Consider the following 14,402-nt stretch of genomic DNA (forward strand, 5'->3'; position numbering starts at 1 on the left):
CTCTCTCTGACCCATTACCGTGTCCTCTCTACTTTCCTCCCTCCTCCTCTCCTTCCTCCCCTCCTCCTCCTCCTCCTAGCTCAAGTTGCCATTTCCTCCTCACAAATTGCAGCCGTCACAACTCCACTTCACCTGACACTCATCCCTTCCTCCTCCTCCTACTCCTCCTCTCTTCTTCCCTCCCTACCTTTCAATACCTATCCCTCAAACACCTTACTTCATTTCACACTCCTAACTTCACATCGCAGCTCTCATCACTCCTCTGAAAGCAAAAGCATGAGACACCTCCGTAATTATCCTTGTTGCATCCGAAAACAGTGTTGATTAGAGACAGAGGCGTTCCGTAACCCTGGCGCTGTTGTCACGTGTTTTCAAGGGTGGAAAGTCAAGGTGATTCATAACACTGCTCGCTACACTGTAAACAAACACACTTCATATATTTATTGACTTGTGTTTCTCCCTCCCTCTTTCCTTCTACTTACCGATCTTCTCCGACCGCCTCTGTTATTTATTTTTTCTTCCTTTTTTTCCTTATAGTTATTTTCTTCTGTGTTTCTTTCCTCTATGTTTCTCTCTCCTGTCTCTTTTTTTTTTATTCATCTCTTTCCCCCTTTTCTTATTCTGTTCTTTTCCTTCTTCCTTCCTTTTTTTTTCCTTACATTTTTTCTTACTGTCTTCCTTCCCTGTCTTCTGTTCCTTTATTATTTTTTTCTATCTCTTCCTTCATTATTCTACTTTTTTCCTTTTCCTTCCTTTCTTCCTTATATTTTTTTCACCCTACTTCTTCCTCTCCTCTCCGCTTCTCTCCTATCTCTTTCTTATCCCTCCCATCTCTCCCTTTCTTATTCTACTTTCCTCCTTCTTCCATTTTTCTTTTCAGTTTATTACTATCTCTCCTTTCCGTTCCTTCCTTTCCTTCCTTATTCACTGTTTTTTTCCTTTTTCCTTTCTTTCTTTTATTTTTTTTCATACTCTCTCTCTCTCTCTCTCTCTCTCTCTCTCTCTCTCTCTCTCTCTCTCTCTCTCTCTCTCTCTCTCTCTCTCTCTCTCTCTAATTCTTTCACTAATCTCTCGCCTTCCCTGAATCTGACATCGCTTCCCGATTCTCTTTCTTTTCTCTTCTTGCAGTATTTTCTCTTCTCCTCCTCCTCCTCCTCCTCCTCCTAGCTTCCCATTTTATTCTCTTCTCTCTCCTCTTTCCTTTCTACTTTTCTCTACTTTGTTTCACCTCATAAAACACTCTCCTCCTCCTCCTTCCTTCCATCCTTCCTTCCTTCATTTTCTCCTTCCCTTCTGTCTGTTCTTCTATTCCTTCTCCTCTCCTCTTATTATATTTGTCCTCTTCATTCTCACCTCTTGAAAATACTCCTCGTCTGTTTTACATGTTCTTCTTCCTCTCTTCTCTCTCTCTTCTCTTCCTCTTCCTCCTCTTCTCCTCCCGTTCATCTGCTCTTATGTTCTCCTCTCCTATTTTCTCCTCTCTTCTTCTATTCCCATCTTTGTTCCCTTCACTTCACCTCCCGAAATACTCTCTGCCCCCTCCTCCTCCTCCTCCTCCTCCTCCTCCTCTTCTTGCCTCTACTTCACAAACAATACTCAAAAAGAAGTTCAGAGTTTATGTCCCTCTTGCCCTAAACACGTTCCCTTCTGTAAGTCCGTGTATCACTCTCTCTCTCTCTCTCTCTCTCTCTCTCTCTCTCTCTCTCTCTCTCTCTCTCTCTCTCTCTCTCTCTCTCTCTGTTTGGCAAGTTTTCTCTTGACTTTCTTGTTTTTTTTTGCACACACACACACACACACACACACACACACACACACACACACACACACACACACACACACACACACACACACACACACACCTGCAAAGTTTTCTCGTTTCTCTCTCTCTTTCTTTCTTTCTTTCTCTCTTCCTCTCTTTATTCATGCGTCTTTGTTTTTCTTTCTTTTCCCTGTCGCTACTTCTCCTGTAATTTATTTTCCTTCTCTTCTTTATTTTGTGAAGTTAAAGCCCTCTCTCTCTCTCTCTCTCTCTCTCTCTCTCTCTCTCTCTCTCTCTCTCTCTCTCTCTCTCTCTCTCTCTCTCTCTCTCTCTGAAACTGATTTAGTCCTCCCCCTTCTCCTCCTCCTCCTCCTCCTCCTCTTCATGATTCTGCAATAAATTGGTAACTCTTCATTTTCAGTTCAATTTGCTTTATTTTTGCCAACCCACAGTTTACAATCATACTATTTTGAGCTACGAGGGTTTTTCTTGTTTATTTTTCTTGTAATCAACGTTATTTGCATTTTGTACAGGTGTGTGTGTGTGTGTGTGTGTGTGTGTGTGTGTGTGTGTTAATTAGTCATGTGATTCGTTAAAAAATAGTTTCCTTTATTCTTAACTTCATCTTATTTTCCTTCCTTCTTTTCCTAATTCCTTCCTTCCTTCATTTATTCATTCATTCCATATTTCTTTACCTTTCACTGTCATTATTCGTCATGTACCTTCATTACCTCTCATTATTTCAAATTCTCTCTGTTTTTCTGTATGCATTAATTAACTTCACTTTTTTTCCATTTACTCTTATTTCTTAACGTGTTGTTATCTATGCCCTTCCTTTCCTTTTTTTCATCATCATGTTATTTCAGATTTTCCTTTTTTATTTACTTCGCTTCATCCTCCTTTAACAAGTTCATTAATATACTTTTTTATTCAGATTTTTTAAATTTTTTTTCGTTTTTCAGTTCTAAAATTAATGTTATATTCGTCCATTTTCTGTTTTCTATTTTTTTTTGTTTATTTTATTACTTTAGTTTATATTATTTTTATTTTAACGTTCATATGACTTTGTTATTGACATCATCTGAACTACAATGCTTCCCTACAATCTCGTTTTGGCATAGTGTCTCTCTCTCTCTCTCTCTCTCTCTCTCTCTCTCTCTCTCTCTCTCTCTCTCTCTCTCTCTCTCTCTCTCTCTCTCTCTCTCTCTCATTTGCATACTATCCTGCTTCATTTGGTATTCTAACTCGCCCATCAGTTGCCTTTTATTATTATTATTATTATTATTATTATTATTATTATTATTACTATTATTATTATTATTAGTGTAGTAGTGGTAGTAGTAGTAGTAGTAGTAGTAGTAGTAGTAGTAGTAGTAGTAGTAGTAGTAACAACAACAACCATTTCCCATCACTATTGTCACCATATAATTATGCTCTTTCATCACTATATTTATACATTCCATCATCACTCCTCCTCCTCCTCCTCCTCCTCCTTCTCCTCCTCCTTCTATTCTTCGTCTGACCTTCACCCTTATTCTCTTTCCCTTGTTCACTCTCAACCTTGATTCATATCTGCTCATTTCTCCCTTGCTACAGTCCGCCCAGTGAAGCGTGACACCCGTGGCGGTCCTGAGTGGGCGGGGGCTTGGCGGGCGGCCAGTGTGTGTGTGTGTGTGTGTGTGGGAGGCGCTGCAGAAGCGAGTAAAGAGGAAGGAAGTGTAGGGAATGTTTTAGGTACTGATGGGAGAATATTAGACTGTGTAAGATGAGAACGTAAGGAGATGGGAACTTAAAGATGAGATAAGAACGTAAGAGTAAGAATTTAAGAACATCATAACGTAATGAGAACCGAAGAACATAAGAAGATGATAAAATAACACACTAACGAACATACACTAAGAACATGATACCCCAACAGCGCACAGGAAGCTACAGGAAGCCATATCGGACCTACACGTGGCAGTCCTTCTACATAACACACCTACTCACTTACACCCTACACCCACTTACACCCTACACCCCCCAATCTATATTAGCTAGTCTTTTAAAATCTTTCTATTGACTCGAATCCTATTACTAAGTTTGTTTCACGTAAAGGGATGAAGGAATGGATGGGAAGGAAGAAATGATGATGCAAGGAGGGGTGGATAGAGGAATGTAAAGAGGAAGGGAAGGATTGGAAGGAAAGAAGGAAGGAGGGGTAAAGGGAGGAAAGGAGAGAAGGGAGAGAAGGAGATAAAGGGGAGAGGAGAGCAGGAGTGGGCTGAGAGGAGGTAGAAATTGATGGAACGAGTTGCGATGAGTGAGATAGGTTGGCAGAGAGAGAGAGAGAGAGAGAGAGAGAGAGAGAGAGAGAGAGAGAGAGAGAGAGAGAGAGAGAGAGAGAGAGAGAGAGAGAGAGAGAGAGAGAGAGAGAGAGAGAGAGAGAGAGAGAATGAATACAATATAGAAAACGACAGAATGGAAAAGATGAAAAAAAAACACCAGGAAGAAAATAAAAAAAGGAAAAAAGAAAAAAAGGAAAAAAGAAAATGCAAGAAAGGGAAACAAAGAAGAAAGAGGGAGGAGGGAAGAAGGAGAAAGAGAGGAAGAGATGAATATATAAACATTTCCTTCCACAAAAAAAAAGCCAATAAAAGGATGTGTTTGGAGTAGATATTGGGAAGAAGAGGAGGAGGAGGAGGAGGAGGAGGAGGAGGAGGAGGAGGAGGAGGAGGAGGAGGAGGAGGAGGAGGAGGAGGAGGAGGAAGGAGTGAGAGAGGATGCTGCCTTTTATCTCCACTTTGATTAGGATATTTTATGGGATACTAACATTTTTTACTGCTAAACTGACACACTCCTGACGATGGTGAGAGTTATAGAGTGTATTACCTCTCTCTCTCTCTCTCTCTCTCTCTCTCTCTCTGTGTGTGTGTGTGTGTGTGTGTGTGTGTGTGTGTGTGTGTGTGTGTGTAAAAAAGATTACATTTGTTTCATGTTTTAGAAAGAATTTACTCGAATCTCTAACATTTTTAGCTATTTAGGTGAAAAGAAAGAAGTAATTAAGTCTCTCTCTCTCTCTCTCTCTCTCTCTCTCTCTCTCTCTCTCTCTCTCTCTCTCTCTCTCTCTCTCTCTCTCTCTCGTATACAGGTCAACGCACCATTCCTAACATGACAGTTCACGTCAGTAATTACAGGTAGATTACAGGTAGGGCACTGAAGGGATGACAGGTGCATTACGAGACTTCCGCGCTAATATTCTTGTACTAATGGAGCAATTCAGGTCGAAAATAAGCGGCAAACGACAGGCGCGCAGTGTGACGCAATTAGCTCAGGAGTAGTGGTCACCTGGCCGTCACCTGGTGGGGGGATGAGCAGGTGAGGGTGTGCGGGTTGTGAGGGGGTGATGTGTAGAACGTGATGAGGTTGTTAGGGAGTGGGTGTGTGGATTGGTGGGTTGGTGGGTGGGTGGCTGCGTTTGTGATTGTTCGTCTGTTTGTCTGTCTGTTAATCTGTCTGGTTGTCTGTCTGTCTGTCTGTTTTTGTCTTTATGTGAGTGTGTGAGTGTATGTATGCATGCAAGTAGTGTAAATAGGTAGCTAGGTAGATAGGTATGCATGTAAATGTATGTATGGATTGGTGCGTCTCTCTCTCTCTCTCTCTCTCTCTCTCTCTCTCTCTCTCTCTCTCTCTCTCTCTCTCTCTCTCTCTCTCTCTCTCTCTCTCTCTCTCAAGAATAACAAGGTGGACAGCTCACCAACTTTTCAAATCCTCCTGTCCTTCCCATTTCCTACCTTCTATGTGTACAAACTCTTATTTCTCTTTCCTCCGTCTCCTCTTCTTCAAAACTCTCTCTCTCTCTCTCTCTCTCTCTCTCTCTCTCTCTCTCTCTCTCTCTCTCTCTCTCTCTCTCTCTCTCTCTCTCTCTCTCCCCCATACACACTCTCATCATCACATAACCGTAAAATCTGAATGGGTTGTCCCCGTGAAGCACCATAAACAATTACACCTCACACCGCTCCTCTTTAGCAGTCACAATGGTGGAAACTAGAATGACCCCACACTTTTAAAACTCCCCCCACTTAAAACTATTCAGAAACGGGAAATATGGCGGGTCTTATTCCTTTACATTTTAATTCCCATGACTGACTAACCTCACACATAAAAAAAATATAAGAAAAAAATCTAAAACCACCATTACTTCTTGTCCTCACCCAACACACACACACACACACACACACACTAAATCAAACAGAGGACACAGGCGCCTTTAAGGAATACCGCATAATACCACAAGTGAGGGACAGGCGTGGGTGTTGTACCGCCTCGCCCACGCTGGCCTTGTCTTAATGCAGGGAAGGCCAGACACTCCCAGGTAGACAGGTGGACTCATATAACTCCTCTCCCCCTTTCACTTCACTATTGGCGGTGGGGGATGAGGAGTGCGTGTGTGTGTGTGTGTGTGTGTGTGTGGTCAGTGATTCACTCCCTCCCACGTCCTGTTCTCGGTGCTTGGAAACGTGAGTAGTTGTGATAGGAAGCGAATGGTGTTTTTTAATTTGTTTTATTTATTTATTTATCTATTTATTTTATTTTTTTGCAGTTCTGTTTCAAAGTAGTGAAAAAAAATCCTTTGTATATTTTAGAGAAGTGAAAAAAATCTGTTTAGAGAAGAGTGTTAAATTGCTTGTATGGTTGAGATTAGTGGGAAAAAAATATATATTGTATTGTTTAGAGAAGTAAAAAAAAATGTTAGTACGGTTCAGAGAAGTTTGAAAAAAAAAATATTTGTACGGTTTAGAGAAGTGAAAAAAAATATATTGTACTATTTTAGAGAAGTGAAAAAAAAAATGTTTGTACGGTTCAGACTAGTGTAAAAGTTGTTTGTATGGTTCAGAGCAAATTAAAAATTGCCTGTACGTTTCAGAGCAGTATAAAATAATTGTTTCCAGGGATGTACAGCAGAAAAAAAAAAAAGAGTATAAGAGGTCAATTTGGCTTTTCTCGTGTTTAAGAGAGTGTGGTGCATTGATAAGTGTCTGAAAGAGATGAAGGGGATTAGGAGGAAACTTGTCTGGCAGAGATATGGTTACAGTTTTAGACGATACGAGCAATCCAGACACGCTACGTTCTCATTCATTCTCAAACACACACACACACACACATACATACACACACACACACACACATACACACACACACACACACACACACACACACACACACGCACACACGAAAAAAAATATATAGGGAAAAAACCGCACGACTATTAGATCAGACGCCATACACCACACCCCCCCACACCTACCCTCTCCCCGCCCCCCCCACACACACACACATGGAGACCTCCCGAACATAAATTAGCATAACGCAATTTTCTGGTCGCGAACACTTCAATGTACGGTGCAATACGTTGGCCAGGTGTTAGTGAGCCGCCCCGCCCTTCCCCATGGCTGCCGCACCTTCTGTCACGCGACGCGGTAACCCAGTGAACTCAAGGGAAAGAATACCACACCGTAATTTGGGTCTATAATTACGGTGGCCATTTTACGTTTTACTGTTTCTGAAGCTATAATTCCTTGTCATGGGGGGAGGAGGAGGAGGAGGAGGAGGAGGAGGAGGAGGAGGAGGAGGAGGAGGAGGAGGAGGAGGAGGAGGAGGAGGAGGAAGAGAGAAGAAAGAATAGAAGTATGAAAACTCTCTTTCGCTCAGACAAAAGAGGAAATTAAGTGAGGCACATACGTTGTTTTGACATTTGAGAAAGACAAGGTGATGGAAGAAGGAAGGAGCAAAAAAACAAGGAGGAAGAGGAGAAAGGAAAGAAGCAGAAAATAAAGAGATGTAGAAAACTCTTTCGATTGGAGAGAAGAAAGAGAGAGAGAGAGAGAGAGAGAATTAAGTTAGCTTCGTACATGTGAGAAAGACAGAGAGACGAAAGAAGGAAAAAAAAGAGATAAGAAGGAGAAAGAGGAGGAGGAGGAGGAGGAGGAGGAGGAGGAGGAGGAGGAGGAGGAGGAGGAGGAGGAGGAGGAGAAACAGAAAATAAAATAAACATACAACAAACTCTTTCGACTGTAAAAAAAAAAAAAAAACAGAATTAGATAAGATACATAAATTTAAAAGAGGGACAAAGACAAGAAAAGAATAAAGGAGGCCAAAGAGAAAGAGGAAGAGATCAAACCTCAACTCGTGCTTGCGTCTACTTCCCGGAAACCCTACACGCCCCAGATGCCGCCCATAAAGTGTACCAACCTCCCATGACGGCCAGGCTGCGTGCGTCTTGCCAAAGGGAGGGACAGAGGGGCGCGGAGGGACGGGGAGAGTTGCGTCTTTGGGAGGGGAAAGATAACAAGGATGGGGAACAAAGTAGGGTGAAGAAAGTTATGAAAAGAAAGGGAAATAGGAAGTGAATTTAGCGCTCTCTCTCTCTCTCTCTCTCTCTCTCTCTCTCTCTCTCTCTCTCTCTCTCTCTCTCTCTCTCTCTCTCTCTCTCTCTCTCTCTCTCTCTCTCTCTCTCTCATACAGTACATCACTATATTAGCAAACATTCACACCTTCCTCATGAACAAGAGTAGATTACACTTACAGATTCTTTTTATATACTTTACTTAGTGTTTCCCTTCCTATAGTTATTTTTACGTAGGAGGGAAGCTGGACAAGGGCACACACACACACAGACATACACACACACACACACACACACACACACACACACACACACACACACACACACACACACACACACACACAAAAAAAAAAAAAAAAAAGACTCCCCCTCGTATACGAGTATAAAGTTAGACAAGAGGAGATTTTGGGTCTAGTAAACTTAAGCATCCTAATGAGAACTTAAGAATCCATTGCTTTCTTAAATCCACCTGTAACTTCTAACCTTGTACTTCTAACTAGGATTTGGATCATAAGTTAATAGACAGAACAGAAGACAGCACACCTTATTGAGAACCTAAGACTCTATATGTTACTGAAACCCTCTTGTAATCTCCTTGTACCTTCAGTTAGCAATCAGATTATAAGCTATTAACAGACAGGGAACCAGCCACGTGATACTTTTCTTTATACACACAACCGTATTCTAAAACGCACATATATATACACCTAGTAAATTATCTAGAACTGAACTGTGGGTAGAGTGCGGATGTGAACCGGATCTGAGGCACTTCTAGCTAGCAATCGGATCCGAAGTTAATAATAGACAAGGCGGAGTTCAGACGTAAACCGGACCTGAGGCTTGAAGGGAAGGAAGGGAAGGGAGGGAAGGGAAGGGAAGGGAAGGAAAGGAGGGGAAGAGTACACCCTGCTTCCCTCCGTGACTCCCAAGTAAACCGAAGCTTCCTCTGCACAGCGCTATAAACAACAGACTCCGGGAAGACAGCGAGGCGGAGGGGCGGCTTCTGCAGTGTGTGTGTGTGTGTGTGTGTGTGTAAGTCAGGATCTCTCTCTCACCCACCTAACCACCTACCACACCTACCCACACACACACACACACAAGCCCTACTAACCTACACAGTCATACGCGCCATTACTTCCTCAACTGTTCAACTCCTCACTGAAACACTTAAGTCAACCAGCCACTCACTCACTTAGCCACTCAGTCAGTCAGTAAACCGTGAGGCAGTCAAACACACGTGATCTATCTATCAGTCAGTCGCGCCCCGCTGACCCAGTATTCGAAGTTCAAGCGAGCTGAGTGAGTCCGTTTTCTGTTGATGGCTGGGGAACTGTGCCAAAGTGGAGAGGGGTGGGGGATATGCAAATGGTTTAAGTAAGCGAATGAATCAGTATGGAATGCTGTCATAATTCATTTTTTTTTCTTTTTTCCTGGACTGAATGATGGGATTTGATTTCTGTGTTTTTTTTTCAATATTTTTTTCTTTCTTTCAATATTTTTTTGTGGTGAATATTTTTTTCATTTAATTTCTTTTGAGTAATTTCATGGAGAAGGTAATTAAATGAATGAATGAACGAACGAACGGACGAACGAACAAGTGAGTTAGTAAATGAATGAATGAATGAATGAGCGAATAAATGAATGTATGATTATGAAGAACGTGAATATGAAAACACGAAAAACCCTTTGAATCACACACACACACACATACACACACACACACACACACACACACACACACACACACTTGGCAGGACAGTCACTCAGGGCCATCAGGGGTCGCGTTATGGCCCTGGTGGCACTCTAGGGACGCTCAGGGAAGGGTATTTTTGGCGTATTCACACCATCAGAAGGCTGGGTAACGCTGCTCTTAAGTCCCTCTCTGAACTTCATCTCCCACCTTCTCAGCTACCCATCTCTCTCTCTCTAATACTTCACCTCCTTCACTCCTTCATCTAGTCAACAATTCTCCTTTCTTCTGTTTCTCGTATCTTTCTTTCTTTCCTCTTTTTTCCTTCGTTTCTTTCCTTCTGCTGTTTTTTTCTCTGTTGGTCTTATGTCTTTTTCCTTTCTTTCTTTTTTAAGCTTCTAGTATTTTTTCCTTCTGTCTTTTTTCCTTTCCTCATCTTCTACTTCTTTTTCTGTCTCTCTTCTCTTTTTTTCCTTTCCTCTTTTCCACTTGTCATCGTCTCCTTTACTTTCTTCCTCAATTTCTTCTCTCTCTCTCTCTCTCTCTCTCTCTCTCTCTCTCTCTCTCTCTCTCTCTCTCTCTCTCTCTCTCTCTCTCTCTCTCTCTCTCTCTCTCTCTCTCTCTACTCTTCCTTCCTTCTATCTTCCAACTCTCTCACATCTATACCACGTTTCTCTCTCTCTCATTTCCCCCTATTCTCTTCTCCTCTCACATTTTCCATCCTATTTTATGTCTCTTCTCTCCTCCTCCATCACCTTTTCTCCTTCCACTCTCTCCATCATATTCTCTACCTCCCTTACCTCCTTGTCTCTCTCCTATTCTCTATCTCTCTATCCTTACTCTCCCTGTCTTTCTCTCCTTCCCTCATCTCTTAACAGCTGACCGCCAGATCATTACTGCAAAACCTCCTCGTTAGGTCCGAAATAGTTTTTTTTTTTTTTTTTTTTTTTTTGAGGGGACGGGGTACTTGCGTGTTATGACCCCCTTACTGGTGACGGGAGGGGACTGTATATAAGTAACTGTACGTGGGGAAGAGGTGGGCGAGAGAGGGTGTCAGTTTAACAGTGTATTAAGAAAGAGGACTGCATTGAAGTGTGTATGCATGAGTGTGTATTGCTTTGTGTGTGTGGAAGGAGGTGGGGAGGAGAAGAGAGGGTGTCAGGAGAGAACTGAGCATGTGTGACTGTGTAGAGGAGAGGTGCAGAGTTCTAAGTTCTTGTTTGACTAAGAGAATCTGATTTATTTCACCTTTATTTCACCTTTCATCATTTCAGTACCTCTGTCGGATCACCGCACACCTTTCGTAAATCTCTGCAATGAACGTAACTTGTCATATTGTAACCTACCCTACATTTTTCACTCTCTTCATCTACTCAGCTCTAATCTTCATCTCGATTCCTTTTATATCCTTTCTTTTCCTATTTTTCACTTCCCAGACAGTCCTTTCCTTATTTCTCACTTTCTACTGTCATTTTCTCTATTTCCCTCTTTCTTTACTCCCTTCCCTGTTCTCTTTTCACTTCTCACCTACCTATTCATCACCTTATTCATCCATTTCCACCCACTCTTCCCTGTCTCCCTCCATTCTGTAACAGGGAGAACCAGAACTGTGCAGATTGGTCTAAACAAAGAATAAACAGAGCTACTTTTAGTTTGGTGTGTAATGTTTGACTATCCGCCGCAAAATCGCGGTTGTTGTTATCTTCGTGGAATAATGTGTGTGGGTGTTTGGGATAATTGGTGAGAGAGAGAGAGAGAGAGAGAGAGAGAGAGAGAGAGAGAGAGAGAGAGAGAGAGAGAGAGAGAGAGAGAGAGAGAGAGAGAGAGAGAGAGTTAAAAACAAGTGAATCAGTAAGCTAACGAGCATGAGAGAGAGAGAGAGAGAGAGAGAGAGAGAGAGAGAGAGAGAGAGAGAGAGAGAGAGAGAGAGAGAGAGAGAGAGAGAGAGAGAGAGAGAGAGAGAGAGAGTTAAAAGCAAGTGAATAAGTAAGCTAACGAGCATGAGAGAGAGAGAGAGAGAGAGAGAGAGAGAGAGAGAGAGAGAGAGAGAGAGAGAGAGAGAGAGAGAGAGAGAGAGAGAGGTAAGAGAAGTTAAAAGTTAAAAGTAAGTGAATCAGTGAGCTAGTGAGCATGAGAGAGAGAGAGAGAGAGAGAGAGAGAGAGAGAGAGAGAGAGAGAGAGAGAGAGAGAGAGAGAGAGGTAAGAGGGATGTGTGATGAGAGAAACAAACAGAAAGCACACACACACACACACACGAACAAACAAACAAACAAACAAATAAACAAGAAAAGACAGACAGACAGACAGACAGACAGACATCTTGCAGTGAATCGTTCCAGTACAAGAGGGAGAGGGAGAGGGAGAGGGAGAGAGTCAGGGAGTTGATTAGATTCACTCTTGATGTGATGAGAGAGAGAGAGAGAGAGAGAGAGAGAGAGAGAGAGAGAGAGAGAGAGAGAGAGAGAGAGAGAGAGAGAGAGAGAGAGAGAGAGAGAGAGAGAGAGAGAGAGAGAGAGAGAGAGAGAGAGAGAGAGAGCAAACATACAGCTCCCTTCCTTCCTCACTCTCTCACTTCACTCACTCTCGATTTAAAGTAAACAAATTAATGAACCCGAAAATAGAATGCAAGGTGATAAACAGAAGGAAGGAAGCAAAAAAAAAAAATAAGAAGAACAAGGGAATGAAAGGAATTACGAAAGATAGTCAATAATAAGAGTTAGATAAATGCAGTTTCGAATAACAACACGTACTTATAACCCCTCTCTCTCTCTCTCTCTCTCAATAATAACCATTTAATACTGAAGCAAACGGTGAAGCGAGTCAATAGTATCTGAAACATGTCTCGGTGTTCATCAGTTCGAATCAGTTTCAGTTTCCCTCTCAGTACTGGTTTCCTGACTAACACCCACCCCCTCCCCGCCTTGCCCACTTCTCTTCCTGGCAACACAAACCACACTCCCTTCACCTCCCGTTTGTTGAGCTTAATACCGCGTTGAGAATGGGAAGTAAATTAATAAGCAAGTGAGGGAAACAAGAAGCTACATTACAACACTCACGTAATTGTTTGTTGAGGATGAAGGAAATGTCTAGCATGGGTTTGTTTAGCACACTCAATAAGACAACCTCTCTCTCTCTCTCTCTCTTTGGTTCCGTCTAGATTCCGCCACCTCCGTCAGCTCACATTGCGGCGTGTGGCAACCTTCTCTCTGGAAAATATTTTACATTAGGGACAAATATTTACGGTTTCCTGGTGCTGGTTTTATGGATATGAATTGAAGTTGTGTAATTTTTGTATCTTTTTCTCTCAGTGCATTCATTTTGAGAGCAACGCGTGTGGAGACAATAAACTGCATCATATTTATCATTCAAACGTTACTTGGGAATTCCTTTTTTTCTTTTTTCTTATGCAGACGAAGAAAAGTAACAAATAAAAGAGCAGAGAGATATTTCACAGTTCGAACTACATTACAAAAACGTACGAGATCTATCTGCATCCATCATTCGCTCTGAGTAAGTTGCAGCGTCCCCGTCTTTTTGTTTTCTCCTTCCTCCGGCGCTTGTATGAGATGTTTGCTATGCCGAAGATGCGCGTGTCGTCTCCTTAATTAACTGCGCGAAGCTGTCTGTGTGCTGAGGTGTGCAGTATGTATGAATAGATCCTCAATGCTTAACTCTTTCATCGTTTAACTTTCTTTTTCGTAATTAATAACATTTTTGGGACGCACATTTTTCCTGCAGTTTCTTCACTGGTTCTCTAACGTACAAATGGCAGAATTCATCTTTGTGACCATGAAAACAGTTCATTTTGATTTACTTTCACTTATTTGTTTATTCCATGCAGTGCTCTAAATGTCAACAAAGGATAAACATAACGATAACAGAAATTTTAAGACAGTTTTGTTTTGAGTAACCCTTTTGGCCCCTTTTTTTGCTTAATGGGCTGGCACCTCAGCGGACTTTTTTTTATAGGTGTTTGTACCGCTAGGCCATTGCCCCTCTTATATACAAAAAAATAAGTGCGGCACTGTGGAAAACAAGAAATAAGTAAATAAATATTGTAAGTAAAATCAACGAATGAAGAAGTCTTATTATATTTAGACGAGGCAAAATAGCTTAGACGAGGCAAAGGACAAAGGAATATTGAGAATTAAGTCCACCTATTTAGTATACTCGAGACATAACTAAATAGTGGCGCCATCTGTGTGTGAGACAGCACCCTGCGGGGCGTGCTGGCGGCGTCTCACTACACAACACTCCACTCGACAGTACAACGTTCGCATTTGTGGCTTCGCACTACAAGCAGGCCATCTGCATACACACGACTGCTTACCAACACGACCCTGCGTATTCTGAGCCTCGACACTCGCAGCTATTGCAATGATCTGAGTCTCGGGGCGATACTGTCAAATGTTGCAGCGTCTTATCTTGAGAGTTTTGAACAAACTACTGCAATTGACTGGTTTTCAGGAGTGTTTTCATAGTTTTATTGGTATCGCAACAAGGATTCCACATCACCAACGGGAGAAAGTGAATGATAATCTCTGTAGCCTTTGAAAATAGCGTTTATG

At 42.0% G+C, this 14,402-nt stretch overlaps 1 protein-coding gene and 1 long non-coding RNA gene across 10 annotated transcripts in view; one reads left to right on the forward strand and one right to left on the reverse strand.

The window, feature by feature from the left end:
- LOC135105129 (prostaglandin E2 receptor EP4 subtype-like) overlaps positions 1-14,402 on the forward strand; it is a 209,281-nt gene that overhangs the window by 120,735 nt on the left and 74,144 nt on the right. The gene's annotated exons all lie outside the window — the stretch shown is intronic.
- The window catches only part of LOC135105131 (uncharacterized), a 184,502-nt gene that overhangs the window by 36,776 nt on the left and 133,324 nt on the right, over positions 1-14,402 (reverse strand). For all 3 annotated transcript variants that reach the window (XR_010270717.1, XR_010270718.1, XR_010270719.1), the window contains one exon: positions 12,891-13,040. This is a non-coding gene — a long non-coding RNA (uncharacterized LOC135105131). The remainder of the gene's footprint in view (positions 1-12,890; positions 13,041-14,402) is intronic.

The sequence above is a fragment of the Scylla paramamosain genome, chromosome 11 (assembly GCF_035594125.1).
Source record: "Scylla paramamosain isolate STU-SP2022 chromosome 11, ASM3559412v1, whole genome shotgun sequence".
NCBI classification, from domain to species: Eukaryota; Metazoa; Arthropoda; class Malacostraca; order Decapoda; family Portunidae; genus Scylla; species Scylla paramamosain.